Here is a 20,453-nt window from a genome sequence, read left to right as displayed (position 1 = left end):
AAAGTAAATATCCAATAAATAAGTAACACATAACTGGTAGATAAGTACCGTAAGCGTACTGTTAGGCTTACCAGCATTCGACCTCATCATATTACAGTACAGTTTTAGCACTGGTAGATTGCGCACTGCGCAGACAATAGCGGCACTACGGTAACGCCATTGCCTCCTGGCAACAAAGCCATTGGAAGTTTGAAACAAAGCTCATGGTCGCGACTGTATAGTGCTCAGCTAATGAAAGCGGCCTAAGGGACTCAGCAATTATGATTCTGCGTCTGGTAGACGCTTGTTAAGGCCCTTCCCATTGTGCAATCCATAGCCTCAGCTGAAACTTTTGTACCTCCCTACAGCCACTGAAAGTATTACGGTAAACAAAGTGCACCCACTTCAAACATTGGCGTTTCATTGTACAAACAATTTGAATAATTTAAAACGTGATAACATATGCAATTTTAGTGTTAGTGGTTTATTCAGCAGTGCTTTAGTCAAAGGTAAGTGTTGCATAGTGGATAGTCTTACCATGTCACACGTGTAAAATATTTTTGGGATAGCCCGCACCTCCATATACCCCGCAGGGTCTTGTTTTGTTTGTAAAAAGTGGTCTACCTCGCGGGTTATATGCGGGAAAATACGGTACTCTCGCGATGGCGAGATGTTATCCCGACCCTGATACCTGTATATTTGGAGTTTGGATATGCTCCCCGTGGTCACGTGGATTTGTCTTCGGGTCCTCCGATTTTTCGCTCCACAATTAGTAACATGCGTTTTGAGTATATGGCTGCTATAAATTTACACATAAGCCACTTCGTTGAGCTGTCATTTATGGCCATGATGGCTTCTGATAAAGAGCTATGTAGCTCAGTGGGCCTTACCTGCCAAAATAAAAGTTTATTTTATAGAGTAAAATGACAAGCATTTAAAAGCCTGTTTTGTAAATGCATGGAAATGGTTTGGAGGGTGTCTGAATTATTTGTCCAGACAACTTATGGGGATCAGGATATCAAGACCCACAATGGGAAAGCAAGTATATCCCTGCTTGCTTTTTTAGCCAAATTAATTTAAGCTGTGTGCACATGAGTATAGATGTGTGCGATTAATAGGTGCTCACTAATGGCACTAACCAAGCTATATAGGAGGTCTTTGTTTTTGGGTAATTCGATATGTGTGTTTTTTATATGTGCATGTATAGTGGAAACAATGAGTGAAACTGAATGCTTAAGTGTGTGGGGTCTGTGCGCGCGTTTGTGTGATATCACTTTGCGGATAGCGCCACTACGTTAGGAACCCGGCGATCCAAGTTCGATTCCTGCTCGTTGCCAACATCAGAGAATATTTTAACCGGTCCTGGGCGCTCCCCTAGGTTGACTTAGCCCTGAATGAATACCGAGTGCGATGTATAAAACATCAGCACTAGGAAGACATGAGTGGCTGGGTGTGGTGTTGACCACTCACCGCTTTGTGTGCCGTACCGGCCTTCACAGCTAAGGGCACTTGCCCAAGCTGTATATTCAGGACTGTACTTGGAATCCATAATAAAGATTTTTTGGGTTAGATCGCATAAATATAAATGTGTCGTTAAACCCGCCACCACCCGACACAGCCAATTAGTACGTTTTTTCACGTAAACAAAACATGGCAATTCGTTACTAGATCAGCACACCGGTGTGTTGGAGAGGAAACCCACAACATTTACAATTTGAGTTACTCTCCAACACACCGGTGTGCTGAACTAGTTACGAGTTGCCATCTTTTGTTTACGTGATAAACCTTACTAATTGGCAGTGTCGGTTGGTGGGTGGTTTAAAGACACATTTATCCATAATACAGGTGTTTTAGGTTAGATCGCATGGATAAGATGAATCGTGGGTCATAGTGTATTGGACAAAAGGAGTTCCCCAACACTGTGCTAGGGTCGAAGGCTTTGTCACAAAATCTCCGTGCATTTCCTGCTTGACTACAAACCAATGATATGATCATTTCCTCATTTTAGTTGTATTTCGAAATTAAAGTGTTTGTTAAAATAATTAACTGGTACAAGCTAAGTAACTTGAATGCGATTTTGAGAGGTTAATAATAATACAGGACTAGTTTGATGCCAAAATATCTGAAATAATTGTCATTTTGTCATTAAATTACCATGTGGCTTAACCCAAAAACACATGGATCATTGTCTGGGCTATGAAAACCTATATTATAAGTTAATACAGGACTACCTATCTGTTGCCTTACCCCTTTCTCCCAGTTGCTGTTCATGCTTTTCATACACGTAAACTTTTTATCAATCAACAATGAGAACAGAAATTCATTCAGACATTTAAGTCTTTTTCACTGAGATATCACTCACCTTAGCCAGGCATCAAACTCAGGTCGCCGATTTCATAGCGCGGTGTGGTAAGCACTGTGCCACCTCTCCACCAAAGTTAATATCGTACATGACAACTTCATATTGATTAATACATTAATCTCTTAACCCACTACCCCATGCTCCAGCAGCCTGATGTCTTAATTGAAACACACTATATATACACTACAGTAGCCGTCAAGTGTCAAGCGTTTATAACCACTGGCGTGTATCGACAACTTCTATGTTAATTCCATACATTTAATTTATAATGTAATAACAGTCATGGATAGCATCCAAGAGGACGTTCATCTAGGAGATGGAGCATTGAAATCAAGCGGTGTGCAAGTGCTTCTGTGTTACATTTTGGGATCGTGAGAAGTGGTGGCCGGTTGACGAGGTCTTCGTCCAGTAGTGGATCAACCACGGTTGATGATGAACAGAGAAGAGGATGAGATTGAGTATTCCTCCCACTGTAATTGGAGTTTGGGGGGTTAATGTTGGTTTGTGGTTAGCGTTTATAAATGTCCGTGCAAACTGGCCACATGATGCGGCTGTGTCTGACCGGGTCACAGCTTTATTATGCATTAATGACTTTTTATTTGGTCGCGCAGCTGTGGACATAATCATAGTTGTTCATGTGTGAACAAAGAACACTAATTAAAGATGTGTCAAAACGATGGTAATTGTGCTTGCAGCTGTGGCGCTTACCTGCACGCATCAGTGGGCAGTGAGAGTCCAATCATCGAAGCCTCCCACACAGTCTGGTAGGCGACCCAGGTCAGTCGCATCTCAGTGGTTTCACATTTGAAATCTATTTCTTCAGGCGTGATATAGTTGTGAGGTGCGAGTGCTGTTGGTGATCACGGACTGTGTTATCATGCCCCACCAGTCTTCAACAAATCACTTGCAGGATTATGCATGCGTGTGTGTGTGTGTTGAGTACTTTAATTGGAAGATGGTGGACTGTGGCGTGCCCTGAAGGAGTCTCACTTTATATCCTCACACTTCAGCCCCAATGTAACGAGGTGCCACGGGAGGTTCCACGTTGTGATCAGTTAAAGCTCATGTCCATAGTCATTCAAGGTACATTCAGAAGTTAATCAATTATAACGTTTTCGTAGTGTTTGCTTCACTCTTGTACTTAAAAAATGATATCAGCAATGTTTGACAAAAACATCAGCCTTATTGAAGTCGTGTAATTATTGCAATACAATAATGGATTATATAGTACATCGTATGTACGCGGTGTATTTTTTATTTTGTTTGTCAGCAGAAACTTTATTTTAAGTATTGTCTTTCTACACACCCGTCGTCAATACCTCCGTGGTCTTAAAAAGAATGAAATATTTCTTCGGTCACATTTCAGGCAAGTGGCCTGTCTGATAGCACACTGCATTTCCGCAGCGTTTAAGATTTACGTTTTATAATATTACACGTATTCTCATTGTACTGTGCAAACAGTACCCTGTGCACTTTTGATAACTTGAATGTTGAAGGAGGCATCGACTAAATTATTTAATTGATAAACTTAAAACCGTATTAATGTATTAAGCCCCTTTTGATTTTTGCAATATTAATAGACGAAGCCACGTATGAAGAGATTTGTTTTTCAAATTAATGTTTTAGCACGTAATTGCACCTTCATGTCTCTAAATGATTGCAGTTCCGCTGTAGCCGTGTAGTTGTCAATCGAGCGTTTTGAAAAGTCCAGCAGCGATTGCCACTTTCCCACCTCTGATTGTCAGGGCTGCACCTGCTGCACGTGTCTGGGTGGCAAGTGGGTTCCACTGGCCGATTGCCATGCCATGTCTATTGCACTGCTCATTACAGTGATAATTATAATGCGATGTGAGTTATGCTTATATAACAGTGCATGTTGGTAATTCTATACTATACGATATTACTAATTAAAATGTATTCATCTGTTATACATTTGTTTCAGTAATCGGTTTTCCTAATTATGATGAGTTTTTCTTAGAAGTTTTCCACTGTAAAGCAGCCTTAAATCTGCAATATATTAAGGGAAATGGAGAGTTTAAAATATGTATCTAAATTCGTTATCGATCTTCAGACTGTAATTAAGAGTAATTGAAAACATCTATTAAAACAACTTTTTTTTTATTTTACCAGGTAAGGCTCAAAGAAGTGGCTTATGTGGACATTTATAGCCGCTCAAAACGCATGTTACTAATTGTGGAGCGAAAAATTGGAGGACCCGAAGAAAAATCCACGCGGCCACAGGGAGAACATTCAAACTCCAAATATACAGGTTTCAGGTCAGGATGGAACCCACAACCTCCTGTATACCAGGCGAGGTAGTTAACATCTCCTAGCCACCATGGCACCCCATCTTAAAATGACTGGTGTTGGCGACCCATCCATCACTCATGTCCTGTGCTGGCCTTCATAGGTGCTCGCTAACAGCACTTGCTCCAACAGTCTGTTCAGGGCTCTACGGGGGATCTTTGTCTCGTTTGCCTAAATTGGTCTAAATAAATGCAATTTAACGTGCAGGCTTTTAAGACCAATATCCATAATCGAGGGTTTTTTTGGTTGGATCACGTAAACAAAACATGCCAATTCCTTACTAGTTCAGCACACCGGTGTATTTGAGAGTAAATCCACAACATATACAATTTGAGCACAACATTTCCCTGCGAATTACTACCAGCATCATCAGGCGACAGCCAGAGTTGTGGAGAAATTATCTTGTTTCGATGTTACAAAAAGACCTCTGTTATGGATAAGTAAATACTTGTTTTTGAAGAGTGAACATGGGAGCAGATAGAGTACATTGTGAGTCAGATGTGTCCGTGTAAAGCTGTGTACATGTATATGTGTAAAGGTGTGCAAAGGTGTTCCTAGTCACGTATTTGTGATGAGCCGTGCAGTCGGTCGTTGTGTGCATGTCCTCCGATTTTAAGCATTGAAAGGGCACAGTAAAAAAAAAAATTCGGGTGTTTGGGGGAATCTGTGGTTGAGCATCAGAGCAATTTTACTTATTGCATTAATTTAATAAGGCATCGTATAGTGCGTGAGTGTGTGAATGAGTGTTAACGAGTGTATCATGATTGCTTTGTGTGTGTGATAGGGGGGGGGGGATTTACTCGCTAACAGGTGCTCTGTCCTTAACAGCACTTGTCCTGGCAGCCCATGCATTTTTGTTAATGTGTGAACGTGTGAGAATGTGTCTCTCATTGTGAGCACGAGTACATGTGTAGGATAAATGTCGGCTTTGTTGTATGCGTTGCTGTATTATAAACCCAGACACATGGGATTGTGTCATATCCTTGCCTCAAAAATGGTATCGGAATCCGATTAGTGCCTCACCTAGATTAACTCAGCCTAAAACTGTTGATGGTGAAGGTGGCTGGGTATAATGCTGACCTCTTGTGTGTTGAGGTTGTCCTAATAGCTGCTCACGAACAAAACTTTCTGCGAGCTATAAGAAGCATTTTTGTAGTAAACGTGTGTGTGTGTACAAATATCAGGAAGGGTGACTGAATGTGTGAAAGCATGCACCGTTGCATATTGTAATAGGTCAGCATGTCTGCAGTTGTGTAGATATCTTTGTACGTGTGCGTACACACACATTGATGTATGAATGTGTGTAAGCGTGAACTTGAGTTTACTTGTGTAATTGGAAATTACCCACATGTAAACATGTGAAAGCAGGATTGTAATTTTGTGAAAGCAGGGATGCATAGACGTGTGTGTCTGCAAGAGTGTGTATAAAGTGTGTGTTGGTGGGGGAGCGGTGGCGGAGTTGTTAGCGTGCTGCGCAACAAACCCCGTGACCCAAGTTCAATTCCCGCTAATGGCAAACACAAATTATGATTATCCAAACTGATCCTGGACTTCCCCTAGGTCGACTCAGCCTCAAATGAGTACCTGGTGTGGTGTGGAAACATCACCACTGGAGAGACAAAGGCGGCCGGAACGTGGTGTTGGCCTCCCACCCCTTTGTGTGCCATGCCGGCCTCCATAGGTGCTCGATGACAGCACTTTTCCTAACAGTCTGTTAAAGGCTACACGGGGGATCTTTTTCTAAAGTGTGTGTCGAGGGGTAGTGGAGGGACGAGTGGGGCCATGGTGAATAGCACGTATTGTGCTGACAGTGACCTTGGTTCGTTACCTGTGCCTGGGGCCACCGGTAGTATATCTTGTAGGCCCAGGCCTCCGCTCATTTGTCTCAGCCTAAAATCAGCCGTTGGTGATTTTTTTGACATCAGCAATGGGAAGACAAAGGTGGCTGAGCAAGTTTCTGGCCATGCCCAACTCCCCCTTGTGTGGGTATGATGGACTTAAGAGGTGTGCATTTTAGCAGCAATTGTCCCATCAGTCCATCAGCCGAAAGGTTAAATGGTGGGGGGGATGTTTTTGTTTTTGTGTTTTTGTGAGCGAATGTATTTCTATCTGTGTCAGCTATTATGCTGTGTAAAAAAAATATATAACAACTGCTATTTGTAAAGATTGATATGCAGCAGCATTGGGTTCTGATGATATGATTGCTCAAGACAAAGTGGACAGGCGTATTGAATGTATATCACGGAGGGACATTTGAGTGTGATTTGGTCAGCTGGAGCATTTGTTGACTCTTTCCTAGTCTTATGCAATTACTAGCAATGACTAATATATAGATTTTAACTCGGCACTACGACCAACTTATTTTTTTCTGAAAAAGCCAACTCAAAGCAAAGTTTACATGTTCTCTTTCAATAAGATAAAGTGCCTAGTGTTTATTTTATAAAATACAACTTTTAATACTAATAGACGGGTACACTCCCCAAACAACATGTAAAGGAGATTAAAAAATGTGAAGATTTAACCCACTTATATTAGATACGAGTGAAAGCCTCGGTTACATATATACAAGAAAGTAATACTATCTGTAGGAAATACGAAGGTTTTACATATAAAATGAGCATATACAGTAAATTCCCGTGGACATATTTTTTACAGAGATACATTTAATTCGAGAAAAGCCTCATGTTTTCATTATATATCTCACAGATGTCACGGAAGGGGTTAAACCTTTAAGAAAATGCAAATCCACATTTTTGGCCTGTATGATACGTAAACCATGCATCATCATTACGAAGGCCCGCGGAGGTCAATGACATAAACGGTGCACGCGGTGCTGATGGCTGTGATGCAGCTGGTCACCGCTACGCTGCACAGTTACACCCAGTGCAGCACTAGCAGCTGCACCGCTGCAGCAGCGGTGAAGAGCGAAGGGGACCCCATGCAGCAGCACCACCGCCTTCCGCTCGCTAGGGACGTGGAAGAGCGTGCTGATAAACGTCAATGCATTTCACATTTAATAGTGATAGGAATCTGACCGTCAATGGCAACGGTGGCATGTGTGCATTTATATATTGTTTTTTCTCTGTGTCGCCAATATTATACTTTCATTTTTGTTGTCATCATCGGCCCAATAATGAGGGTAGGGAAGGGTGGCTTCGTATACGTGGGTGATGGAAATTGGACCAATCAGTTGATTGCTGCAACACAGAACACTGGCAAGAACGTGCTTCCTTTGTCTTGGCCTACCTCTGCAGGGATGTCAAGTAATACGAATGTCTCATTTATGAAAGCTTGCAAAATCCAATTTGGGGGAGGTGGGGGTGGAGCTGCTCTTTAAACTATAATAATTAGGTGCTTACATGTTTTCATCTTTAAAAATTTCACTTAAATTATATATGTGTGTGTATGTGTGTTGTTGCAGATATGGTATCCCATTTATTTTATTATTTCAGGTATGGTATACAGTTTGATGTGTTATTATAGGTACAGTATACCGTTAATCGTTTTATTGCAGGTATGGTGTATTGTTTATTGTGTTATTACAGGTATTGTCTGCTGTTTATTGTGTTATCACTGGGTAATGCCGGCTCTAGCGAGGCACGGCGTGCAGTGCTGTGTGTAGTACCAGCCCTAGAGGGGCTCGGTGAGCACTGACAGAGCACTGAGTGGCACCACGCTCGGCGTGCAGTGCTGTCCCCTTTAGGAGGGGGTGTGAGGGTGCCAGGCCATGAATGGAGTTAATAAAGGGCATGGCACTCTGGTTGACCCTGGAAGGCACATGACGGGTAAAGTCTACACAGGGGCCCCAAGTGGGGGCTAGGGGTGGTCACATGTCGGGGGGAGATCCTGATAGAAGGTTCGAGAAGGTCGTCGTGGCCAAGGGCGGAGCCAGCCACGTCCAGTGAGGCTATAAGCCGGGTCCCCAGGGGGACCGGGGTTCAGCGTTGCTGTTGTCATCCTGAAGAATCTACGTTCGATGTCCGAGAAGAGTCACCAACATGTGGACCTGGACCCAAGCCGGGGTCCGGTCCGTTACAGCTACACCCAGTGTAATTAGGGTAGTTAGCCTGGTGGTCCACCACCATAGGATGTTACCTGGTGAAGGGGCAGTTACCCCTTTGTGTTGGTATCAATAAATGTGTTGCCTCCAAAGAAGTACGTCTGCGACTCAGTTGAATCCACTACATAGGTAAGGTATTCTATTGTGTTATTGCAGGTATGGTTTACCATTTATCGTGCTATTAAAGGTATGGTATACTGTTTATTGTGCTACTCGCCTTTTGCCCGTCCAAGGACGGGTGTATTGCAGTAAATCTGAAACTTGCAAGCGAAAAGCAGACCGTGACGTGATATTCATTGCATCCATTCGTGTGAAATTTGTAAGGCCGCGGTGACAGACTTATTTCATTTTAAGGTTATAATCCCATGTTCATCATGACGTCCTTTTTACTTTGATGTCTCAACAGCATGACGGTGATCGCGTGACGTGAGGGTTCTGCCTTTGTAGTGACGGTTGTAAGTTGACGCTGAGGAGGGGGGAGGAGGCACCTCGCCCCCCATATGGAGTGACGTCACCCGCTAAATATTATTAATGAGGGGGTGTCCATTTGGAGGATGTCACCTCATAATTATTCATTAGGGGGGGGATTCTCCATGTGGAGTGACGTCACCCGCTCATGATTATTAATGAGGGGGGGTCCATGTGAAGGACGTCACCTGTTCATGATTATTAATGAGGGGGGCTGGTCGACGTGGAGTGACGTCACGCGTGGGACTCGCAGCCGTTCTTGGCTCATTACCTACTATAATCACCCAGAAATGTGTGTCCGTCCTGCACGTTACGTCACTCCACATGAGGCCCACCCCTGCATGACGTCACTCCACATGAGGCCCACCCCCCTCATTAATATTCATGAGTGGGTGTATTTTTACACTCGCGCAGAGGAAGGTCGAGCTGATTAAATAATTTATTACGCAAAGTCGCTTCAAATAGGACGTTTCTTTACAGAAAGTGACGGTAAAAAATAAATCTACGCAGCACAGTGCTACATTCGTGCGTGACGTCACTGCAAAACAGGCCCCCCTTCATGAATATTCCGCGTGGAAATTTACACGAACATACAAGGTAGCACATTCCACATGATGTGTTTTTTTCTGGAAGATTTTACTGTTTTTTCCTAGATGTTTCTGTTGCGCGTCGTCACTTTAAGATGTTCTTCATGTTTTGTTTGTTGCAGTTGCACCTGAGTCAAGAGCTTCATGGCTCACAGGGCTATACCGAATAAATTAAACTGAAACATGCCGCACCCCTCATTAAAATTATGAGCGGGTGACGTCACTCCACATGCCCCACCCCTCCCCAGTAACCATTAGTGGGTGATGTCACTCCACATGGGGCAACCCCCCCCCCCCCTCATTAATAATCATGAGCTTCACTTTTTCTATTGAATATTTTAGATTTACTGCAATATACACCCGTCCTTGGACGGGCAAAAAAGCTTTTAGTAAATTACAGGTTTGGTATACTGTTTCTTGTGTTATTACAGGTGTAGTGAGTTCAACCGAGTCGCAGACACTTTTTGGAGGCAACGCATTTATTAAAACCAACACACGGGGTACTACCCCTTAATACATCAACAACCTATGGTGGTGGACCACCAGGCTATCTACACTAATTACACTGGAGTTGGCTACGACGGACCGGACCCTGGCCTGGGTCCCGGTCCACGTGTTGGTGACTCTTGAAGGACGTAGAACGTGGAACGTACATTGTTCAGGATGAACAACAGCAGACGGTCCCGCTCGGAGACCTGGCTTATATCCTCCGTGGTAGGGCTGGCTCCGCCCTTAGCCACGATCACCTTCTAGAATCCTCGAGCAGCATTTCGGCCCTGACACGTGACCACCCCTAGCCCCCACCTGGGGCTCCTGTGTATACTTTACTGGTCACGTGTCCTTCGGGATCAACCAGAGTGCCATGGCCCTTATTAACCCCATTCCCATGGCCGGCACTCTCACACCCCATCCTGTAGGGGTCGGCACTGCACGCAGAGCGTGGTGCCACTCAGCACTGTCGGTCAGCGCTCACCGAGCCCCTCTAGGGCCGGTACTGCACCCACATATACGTGGGGCCCACGATGTCAATACATCGCACGCCGTGCCTCACTAGAGCCGGCATTACACAGTGACATCCGCGATGTCACTACACAGGTATGGTATATTGTTTATTTATATGGATTTAGAGCAAGCGTAACATTCGGTTGTTGCTGCATTTTTGTGTCAAGTCTCGTGTATTCTTCACAACCTCATTGATGTTAGTGCACGTGCGTACCGCATGTAGCCGACCGTGCTAATCGGAGGTCTTGTGTGTGTGCTCATGCTATGTACGTGTGTGTGTGTAAAACAATTAAGGAAGGACCGCCTGCGATGGGCAGTGTGAACAGTACAAACATTATCAGTGATTGCACAATTCTTCAGTGGGACTTGAGGTGATTGATGTGTGACCCCGAGAGAAAGGTACGCACCGTATTTGATAGGCTGGTGGCTCCTCTTCAATGGCTCACGGTGGTGTGGATGCCGCTGATTAACAGGAAAACCTAAAAAAAACTATTATCAGCTGACAGAGAACGAAATCTGTTGAGTGTGAAATGCGGGATTACTTCCGCACTTGGCCATTGCTAACAATGGCCATGGAGAAAGCAGGAAATGTGGCAGCTAAGACATTTCGTCCACAAAGGATTTAAAAGCCAGGCCTACTGGGTTGCAGATTATCCAACAGTCATGAATAAATATAGGATTTAACAGAAAAATTGTTGGCTGATTGAACGTAGCACTTTAAAATGCCATTTTTTCCAGACGCCGGATTTTCGAATGCCATTAAAAAGTCACAAGTATTTAAAATGCATGACGGACATTCAGTATTGTTAAAGCCGATGGGGAGGGGGGGAAGCCACTAGATCGTGCTGAAAAATGATTGCCTTGCTAATTCTCTTGTCAAATTCTTCAGCAGTGCAAGCTACGTGGCGCAGGCACGCTCTGTCTGGAGATAAGCTGTGGGCTGACGTCTTGGGCTCTGCTTTTTTTTTGTCGGCTGCCATAACCTTTAGCGGTGAATAGGCGCCCGCTACGCTGTCCCCAAATGGGGCGGCATTTTAAGTGGGGGGGGCGCTTCATCTAACCTCCGCTCAGCACCGAGCGAGACTGCCTGCCGGAGCCCAGCAGAAAAAAGAAAACTCTTGCCCTTTTGTCGTTATCTCCGGAAATGCAAAGGGGGTTTCTCTTGGAATCGCTCAATCATATCTGTCTTGCTGTCCTATTCTATTTAAGGCTTCCTTTTGTGAAAATATAGCTTACTTATTTTTGCTGAACAAAAGAATGGCATTTCTCTAGCGGTAATTTATTTTATTAGCAGTCGACTGAATAGAATGTCTCAAAAAATGGAAACGAAAAATGACAGGTAATGGAATACAAAAGTGCATAACTGCTCAAATCTGCTTGCAATTAAAGTAAGTATATTTATTGTATTTTTTTTCTTGTAAAAAATTATACGCTGTACTTTAATGCAAGCGTTTTGCAGTGGCCTAGGTAGTGTCTTATTCTTGGACAATTATCTACCCATATGATTAACGGCAATCCTAATGAATAATGGATTACTTTAATTGTGCCCATTATTGAGTCATTGCACTTGAAGAAAGCGCGTTTATCGGTGAACCCTAGCTGCAATCATCCTTTTATGATAAAGGGCTGGGCATGCAAGAGGCAGAGGATTTTTATCTGTCTGTCAGCAGTAATTGTTCATATCGGCAAGTGTGAATTTAAATTTTAATTATTAAAGGTTAGGCAATTTCACATTGACCTTGTTTGACAGTCTGAATTTTTATTTTTAAATTAGCAAATTGTGTCCTGGTGGAATTTATTTATTTCAAAATACAATTTCGGTGCAAACAAATCTCACTTTCATAACGTCACAATAATAATAACAACATTCATCAACAGTGCCAATTTGCTTGAAAAGGCTGACAATAACTGTCACGCTTTAAAATTCTTAATATATGCTGTATTGTCTTGTCATTACAATAAAACAACATGCTCCGTCTGAATTTATATATAATATTGTTAATGATAATAACTGGATGCTTGTGTTGTGGCATCTTCCGAGCGAGACATTTCTGGACGCATCCTCCGACTTTTGCTGAAATCTTCTTTCTGGGCCCCCTTGCTGCGCACAAAATGGCGGCGAGCCGGAGAAGCAATTTTGATAAATGTTACACGAGGCGTCTGCATGCAGGAAATGTAGACGTATCGTGTAATGATACTCTCCCCTCCGCTACGGGCCCTCGCCAATTTGCAATTAATCAGCGGCGGAGGCCGTGCGAAGCGCGTTTCAGCCCCGTGCTGCCGCCGCTGCTGGCATCATCAATAATTTGCACGACGATTAACACTTTAGTTACTCCGATGCCGAACATTTGCGGACACACTCTGTACCGGGGAGCAATGTGGACCGCCTTGGCGAGATTAGGGCAAAACGTAACATCCAGACTTGGCTGGTGTATGTGGTTTTTTGTGCGCGTCTAGTACCGTTGTGATGTGCACTGACTGATACCAACTTTGTTGAGGGCGGTATTGACACGTAAAATTAAAATTCGATTTCTTGATGAAATTGTAAGGTTTTATATAGGATCGATACAGGAGATATTTTTACTTTACTCACCAGAGAGAAATAATGCGATTGTATTGTTGTCCTGAGACACTGTTTAATTGTAGTTTCAGTAAATTGTAAGTGAAAGAGTTTACATGCTGGCCAACTGACCTTCAATTATGTGAAAATATACTTCAAAATGTACAGATTGGAGAGTACTCCCTGCCATTGTTATCTAAAATAACCAGAATCAACCTGTTTTTATAAATTCTGTTCTCATCTCGATGTGCACGGATGTGCGTGTGGAAGAAATACACACACGTCTTCAGGTTGCCTCGGGTCTATATTTTGCACAGAAAATGTGCGTGCATAATTCGCTTTACGACCGTATGTACAGTGTACGTATACAGGTTATATATTTTTGCAGCATCTGCACAGGTGAAGCGCCGTGAAAACGACATGGTTTTTCTTGGCACGAACTTGATATTTTGGTCTATTTTAGGCCTTACGGGGAACAATGCAAACGTTGAGGGTTCACCATGAACTCGATGCGTTAAAGTGAAGGCAGGATTGCAATGCTTAACATCGGTGCTTGTCTGTAATGTGGTTAGTACCTAATGATGTGGGTGTAATGTTTTATTTCCTTTTTCACACACATTTAACTGCTGTCTGTGTGTACATGTGTCCATGTTATGTCCTTAATAAAATGCTTCTGGAAAAAAAGGTTTAGACCTTAATCCCTTTTTTCCTATATATTTTCCCAATTAATTTATGCAATTAGTTTATGCATATGGCGCCTAATTTTAATTACTTGGGATCTTTCATCATGTTTAACCCCTTTCAATGTTGTGTTCGCATGTTGTGTTCATGATTATTTAATTGTTCTATTTGTTTACTCTATCAGTATGTTTGCACAATTCATGGGTTATCTGCATTGTACTTTCCAAAATATGAGTTTACTTTTCTATTATTAGGATTTATATTTTTTTATACTCAATAATCATTCCTCTCTTTTGCAGAATAGACTTGGTGCCTCGTTGAAGGAGTCGGTGGGAAGATAATTTATCATCCAGGAATATCAACCATTTGACCTAATTTCTACACCTTTGACAGAATTGCCTATTTCATCAAAGTTTGAACTGGGTGCTTTGTGACTCACGCCCAAGTATTACATAGGTGGCTGCAGTGGACCAGAGGGCTTAGCTGACGATCAGAAGGTTGTGAATTCAGGGTCACCTTGGCCCGTCATTTTTGTTCGGGGTCACAGCTGCCGTTGTTGATGGGTGGCATCCACTGCTCATTTATGCAGAGGTACGCCGACTTTTGATTTTTGACTCTCATGATTACTCTATTATTATCATCTCTGCGATAGAATGTACGGGTTTTTCTGGGTGGTTCTGAAAATGCGTGGCAATGCACTTGGGAGTGACATTTGACGAGCAGATCTTTTTAATCCTATGCAGTACTTTAAAGATTCACATTCAGCAAATGTCACGTAGCCTTGTTTAAACTCTTGATACTGGGATGTGTGTTTCTGTTGCTTAATAAAGTGTCTGCTTTACGTTCTAAAAGCCACATCTGATATTTTAATTCTAGAAACGTGAGTGTGAAATATACACTTGCATTTAATATAAAATTGTTACTTCATTAAATCAAAAACAAAGAATTTAAAAACACAATTTTAAATTAAGGTTATGTTATATCTGGAAGACGTGCCAATTATACGGTGTTTTACTTACCGAATCTGCAGCGTTATGTGATAGCTATACCTGACAGCTATATGCTTACTCTGCGTTTATTCACGGCAGATCTCACCTGTAACTGTATTGCGTGACATTTGGCAGTTTTGTAAATGACAGTGGCATGGTGATGAGTACAAAGAATGCTGCTCTGAGATTTTGTTGCACAGTTGTAAATTCAAAATATAGATCCCAGAGGCTTGCTGGCTGAACATAATGCCTCTTTTACAATTCAAGAAATACAGTCTCTAATTTTTTATTTTATTTTGCACGAATTTATCAGCATGTGTTGACTGGGCCCTGTCATAGCTGCTATTTAGACCTTGCAAACGGTCCTGGCTGGATTTTAAGCTGCGGAAGACCCTGTCTGGATAATTATACCAACTTTCGGCTGATAAACACGGCCAGTAATCAACCCTCGGACAACTGTGATTGGAGGACAATGCATACACCGTCACACCGATGTTCTTCACAAAATGTTAGATTATCATAAATACTGTACAGTGATGGAAATTGATTGCTCCCGTGAAAGGGCACCTGCTAGAGAGAGCTCTCGAGATCCCCTATCGAAGCTATGCTGGCCTACTTTTCCACGCTAACGAGACACATTGGAAGAGGTGGGAATGCTCACGCTTTACCCCACCTGCCGATGGGACTTTCCGTCGTGCCGTATCGAGCAGTGTGGTATACAAAGGACCGAGTTCGGGGAGGGGGGAGGGGGCACGCTTTGTGTAATGCACACTCGGATGAAGCGTTAGTCGTGTGTGCAAAGATAGAGCCTGCTTGTCTGTATTTATGTATGTTGAACTTCTTTCGCACCTTACGTAGCTAACCGTGCTGATCGGAGGTGCTTGAGACCTCCACTTACAAGACGAGGTGCCCATAGGGAGGCCGGGAGGGGAGTACAGCAAGTAGGTTTGGACAGACTGGTCTTCGGCAGATAGTATGATTTCCTGCCACGCAAAAAAATACTCCAAGCAGGAAATGGCAAAAACAAGGATCCTCCTGACAACGACTCGAGTACGAGGACCGCTGTGGTGCTCTTCTTTACGCGGTTAATAGCTGGATGGATGGGTGGAACAGTGATGAGCTCACTGCGCTATGCAGCCAAGCAACCAGAGTTTGATTACCGGTCATGACCAGCATCAATGGTGAGTGACATCTGAACTGGTCTTGCGTCCCCCCCCCACCCGCACTCCCCCACCGCCACCTTCGCCATCCCACACTTTCCAGTTTAGTGACGTATGGTCAATTCTATCTTAACTGACCAGCACTGTGTCAAGAGGCGTTCATCCATCAGGGGCATGACAAAGGGATGTTTGATAAGTGCACACGTTATTCGTATATTTAAAGTCAAGTGATTTTTATTTTGTCCTGTAAAACAACGTAGCAGAGCATGTTCTTCAGCTCTGAGGAAATTAATGAATGAATGAGTCATTTAGCTCATCGTGACCCAGGTGAGAAGTCTGCTGAGACGTGGTCTCATCTGCAATGGAGAAGGTGGGAATAAACTCCCAGCGTGGTTAACTTTAACCCTTGCATACGATTATGCAAGTTACATTTCATTTTAATAACTCTCATGCTGTTCCTCGCTGTTAATCTAAAAATAATCTCTGGAACGAAACGAGAAATCTGAAGCTGACGTGGCTGTTACACAGGGAGGGCATCGTCGGATTTAATTGAAATCAGATCCCAACTGATTTTTTGCACGAAAAAATCGTGTTGGATCAGATTGTCAAGATGATATTCTGAATGGCCCCTTGAAGTATTTTTTATACTAAAAAAACTATGAATGGTATGTCATAATATAAGGTAATTGTAATATGAATGATACACAGCTGGATGAAGGCCTCCCCATGCCGTATAAGTCATGGGGGTTGTTTGACCATACTTCACCATGCTGGTCAGTGCCGATTAAAAGAGTGCCCACAGACCCTACTGGATAGCTGTGACCTACTGGAGATCTGTGAAAAAGCTTGATAGCTCATCGGATTCCTCCAATGTAAATAAATACTTTAATTATGAAATATATTCTGTCAGTTGTGGCTGGTCATCGGGTTCTTAGTGCAGTGACAAAACTACTGCCCCACTCGCTGTCGTACACAAGATTAATAGTTTACTTAAGTTCAATAGAGGTTTTTTGGGTTAGATAACGTGAATATAAATGTGTCGTTAAACCCATCACCACCCAACACAGCCAATTAGTAACGTTTGTCACCTAAACAGAACATGACAATTTGTTACTAGTACAGCACACCAGTGTGTTAGAGAGTAAATCCACAACATTTACAAAATGAGTACAACGTTTCGAAATCACAACACATTTATATTTACGCGATAGTACCCAAAAAACCTCCTGCGTGTTAAACAGTTTCCTGAAGTGCACGTAATTTTAAACGTGTTAATGTTGGTTATCATTGACATCGCGTAATTTGTCACATTTCCACAAATTTATGCCGTAAAGGGAATGCATTTTAATATATTCCTTTGCAGTAACATTTGTGTTTGATTCATCGTTATCAGCCATGATCACCCCACTTTTAGATGAGGGCCCCATTACCAAGCTGCCACCGTCTCTCTCAACCCCACAATGCAGTCACCCACCTGGCACCTTGCGCCTGAGCTCATTCCATTGCTCCATCTTTTCGGCGGACGTCTTCTTCAACCGATTGCGTTTCTTGGCCGCCACGCCATAATTATTCTTGACCATCGATCGTCATCCCGTCTGGTGATGCGTCCTCACCGAATCTCAATTAACTCCAACATGGATAATGGCCGAGAAAGAGCCACACACACTGTTATTTTGCACAATTCTGAATGGAGTCTGCTGAGAGACAAATTGTAACTTTTCAGTCAGGTCAGGTTTGTGTTGATGAAACTTAAACAAAAATGTAATTGCCACGGTTTTTTTGGTTGCTATTTCATTCATGCAGTGCTCTGCTCTAGAGTCTTATACAAAAATCGCTTGCTTATTCTGCTATCGGGCCAATCGGCTCAGGAAAAAATGAAGATGAAATTTGATTGGTTTGTGGTGAAATTAAGAGCCTGATTGTATCCAATGCGATTGAGACCAATCAGACTCTAAACTGTTCACCGCTAATGTGGAACATATATTTTTCATATCAATGCAGCGGTGTAATGTAATGCAGTGCAGTGTTCACTTCTCTAATTCCAGACATTGTCCACAGGGGCCCAATGCCCGAGATGCACGAGGAGCCGCCAACACGTCACTGGTGGGCAATGACCGGTTAGCGGCACCATTCATTAAAGCACGGACGCTCAATGTGCATGGAAACAATGAGACGGACATCTATTGCGAAAAAATGAAAACAACAAAAAGCTGACAAACTGATGAACACTTCATTGATAGTTTGCATATAGAATAGCATATCAAAAAGCTTTGTGAATACAGACTGATGTATAGCGTACTGACAGCAGTAAAACTGTTCATAGGGGGTATTAAGATCTATTCTATAGATTTTTTAAAATATCATCCTGGGGACAGTGATCTTCCGAAGGCTTAAACCCCACAAATATTTTGCTGCGCTGCCCAAAATGAAAAGGAAGCATCCTCTTTAACTATTACACCTATTCTGCGGTCGTTTTTTAAAAATGTTCTTTTTACGTTGGAAGATAAAAAACGATACATTGCAGAATTTGAGCTAAGAGTACGTAGCCCTCAATGGATTTCCACATCCAGTACCGGCACGGTGGGCTACGTACGGTGCGAAAGAAGTTCAACGTACGTGCATGCGTAGCTGTGTATAGTACGGCCGAGAGGAGTGGCTGCAACCGAACTCGATTTGTGAGTATCCGCGTAAATTCGTTTTTTGTTTTTACGTCGCCGTTTTGCAGTGGAAAATTCGTCTATTTTCGAGGCTGCGTTGTCTTACCGTGGGCTCGTCGCTGATATTGCACTAATCTGTTTTGCGGCCCCTCCGCTGCTCTCCCACTTGTGTTTCTGATCGGCACACACTGTATCCCGCTGCGCGGCTCTGTGAATCGTAAAATTGTCCTCTGCATTAATATGCTAAGGAGGTGAACCCGGCGGACCTTCTCCTCCGCTGCTTATTACAGCTCCTCTCTGCATTTTAACCCATCTCTGCTTCCAGCTTCTTGTAGAAAAGCAATTTTATCCCTGGCTTTCATTCATTATTTCCGCAGATTGTGTTTTCTCTTTCCATATTTATTTAGGCCATTAAAAATATGCATTAGATTAAAATGTTTTTTTTTGTTCTTTAAAATATTAAAATATGTATATATATACAGTATACATATATAGTAGCATTTTAATTAATAATGTTGGTCATTTCTTACCATGCCCGATTGAATATAGAAGCATTTTATGATCACCTATGATAATTCCTTCTTGGTCAAACTGCCACGAGACATTAAATGGCTAACGGATGGAATTGACTGAATATTTTGTCGGTCTCTTTTATCCCTGGAAGGAAATAAATAAATATATAAAGCGCCCAAAAAAAACTCATCACTCTCTCAGGGAAAATGTTTCATCATGTAAATTGTGGCAACAACAAAAAACTTCCTGGCAATGTATGTTTAATGACCTCGGTGGAGCCAGACGCCACATTATGAAATGTTAAAAAGCGCCCCTGAGTTACGCCAAACAATTATCGGAGCGTATCAATTTAGCGGTGGCATTGTGGCGCAGCGCTTGACACCATAATGCACGTGTCGTACGATTGATTTCACCCGGTATTGTTGTATACAACCAATGGTGGCCCGCACACATCAATGGCATCATCGTCCTGCCAATAATGAATGCCGCTGGATGAGGGGAGTGTGTTTGATGGTCGACGGCGCGCAGGGGTTTGGCAAGCGGCCGGTCGACCTGCCCACGCCGCTCAGGATGCCCGTGCAACACAACCGTGGGCGTTTGCTTGCGCACAACAACAACATCAACAAGGAAGCTTGCGCAGTGGGAAATACTCTGCTTGATAACCGTAATGCTGGCCTAACAGCGCGGGAAAATGCCGCTGTTAAATATTCATGGCGCTTGTTGGATGACTTATGAAGACGGCGCTTTGTGTGTCCTTTGTATGTTACCTCTCTCCTCCCCCTCCGCTGCTGTGGTGGCGTATTTATATTTATTCAACGATCCTTCTCCAATCAAGGCAGCAAACGGCATCGGTGCACGCTCCCTTCGGCGAATGCGGTTTGCAGCAGCCAGATAGTTAATTTCAGGGTTTTAAACAGATGGCTTTGCGCGATGCGCGGCGAAGATAGCCCGAGCTCTTCGGTAACCACTGGCAACACGACGTGAGCGTTTTTCAGGGAATTTAGTGTCGCCAAACATATCGTGCCCGCTTTCTATGCCATATACAGAAGCTTAACCGTACATTAATGTTGTATGTGTGTGCGTTTGCGCGCGGGGGATTGCCAACTCACAAGGCACCTAGCCTGGTAC

The 20,453-nt window shown here is 43.1% G+C and overlaps 1 long non-coding RNA gene across 4 annotated transcripts in view; it reads left to right on the top strand.

The window, feature by feature from the left end:
* The window catches only part of LOC144936945 (uncharacterized), a 36,710-nt gene extending 18,235 nt beyond the window's left edge, over positions 1–18,475 (top strand). For 3 of the 4 annotated variants that reach the window (XR_013637522.1, XR_013637520.1, XR_013637523.1), the window contains 3 exons: positions 14,311–14,597; positions 15,854–16,176; positions 18,201–18,475. This is a non-coding gene — a long non-coding RNA (uncharacterized LOC144936945). The remainder of the gene's footprint in view (positions 1–14,310; positions 14,598–15,853; positions 16,177–18,200) is intronic. The other variant, XR_013637521.1, reaches the window with a different exon arrangement.
* The last annotated feature ends 1,978 nt before the right edge of the window (positions 18,476–20,453 follow it).

This window comes from Lampetra fluviatilis, chromosome 17 (genome assembly GCF_964198595.1).
Source record: "Lampetra fluviatilis chromosome 17, kcLamFluv1.1, whole genome shotgun sequence".
NCBI lineage: Eukaryota > Metazoa > Chordata > Hyperoartia > Petromyzontiformes > Petromyzontidae > Lampetra > Lampetra fluviatilis.
Note: the sequence above shows the minus strand (reverse complement) of the source record. Positions and strands in the feature narration are given on the sequence as shown.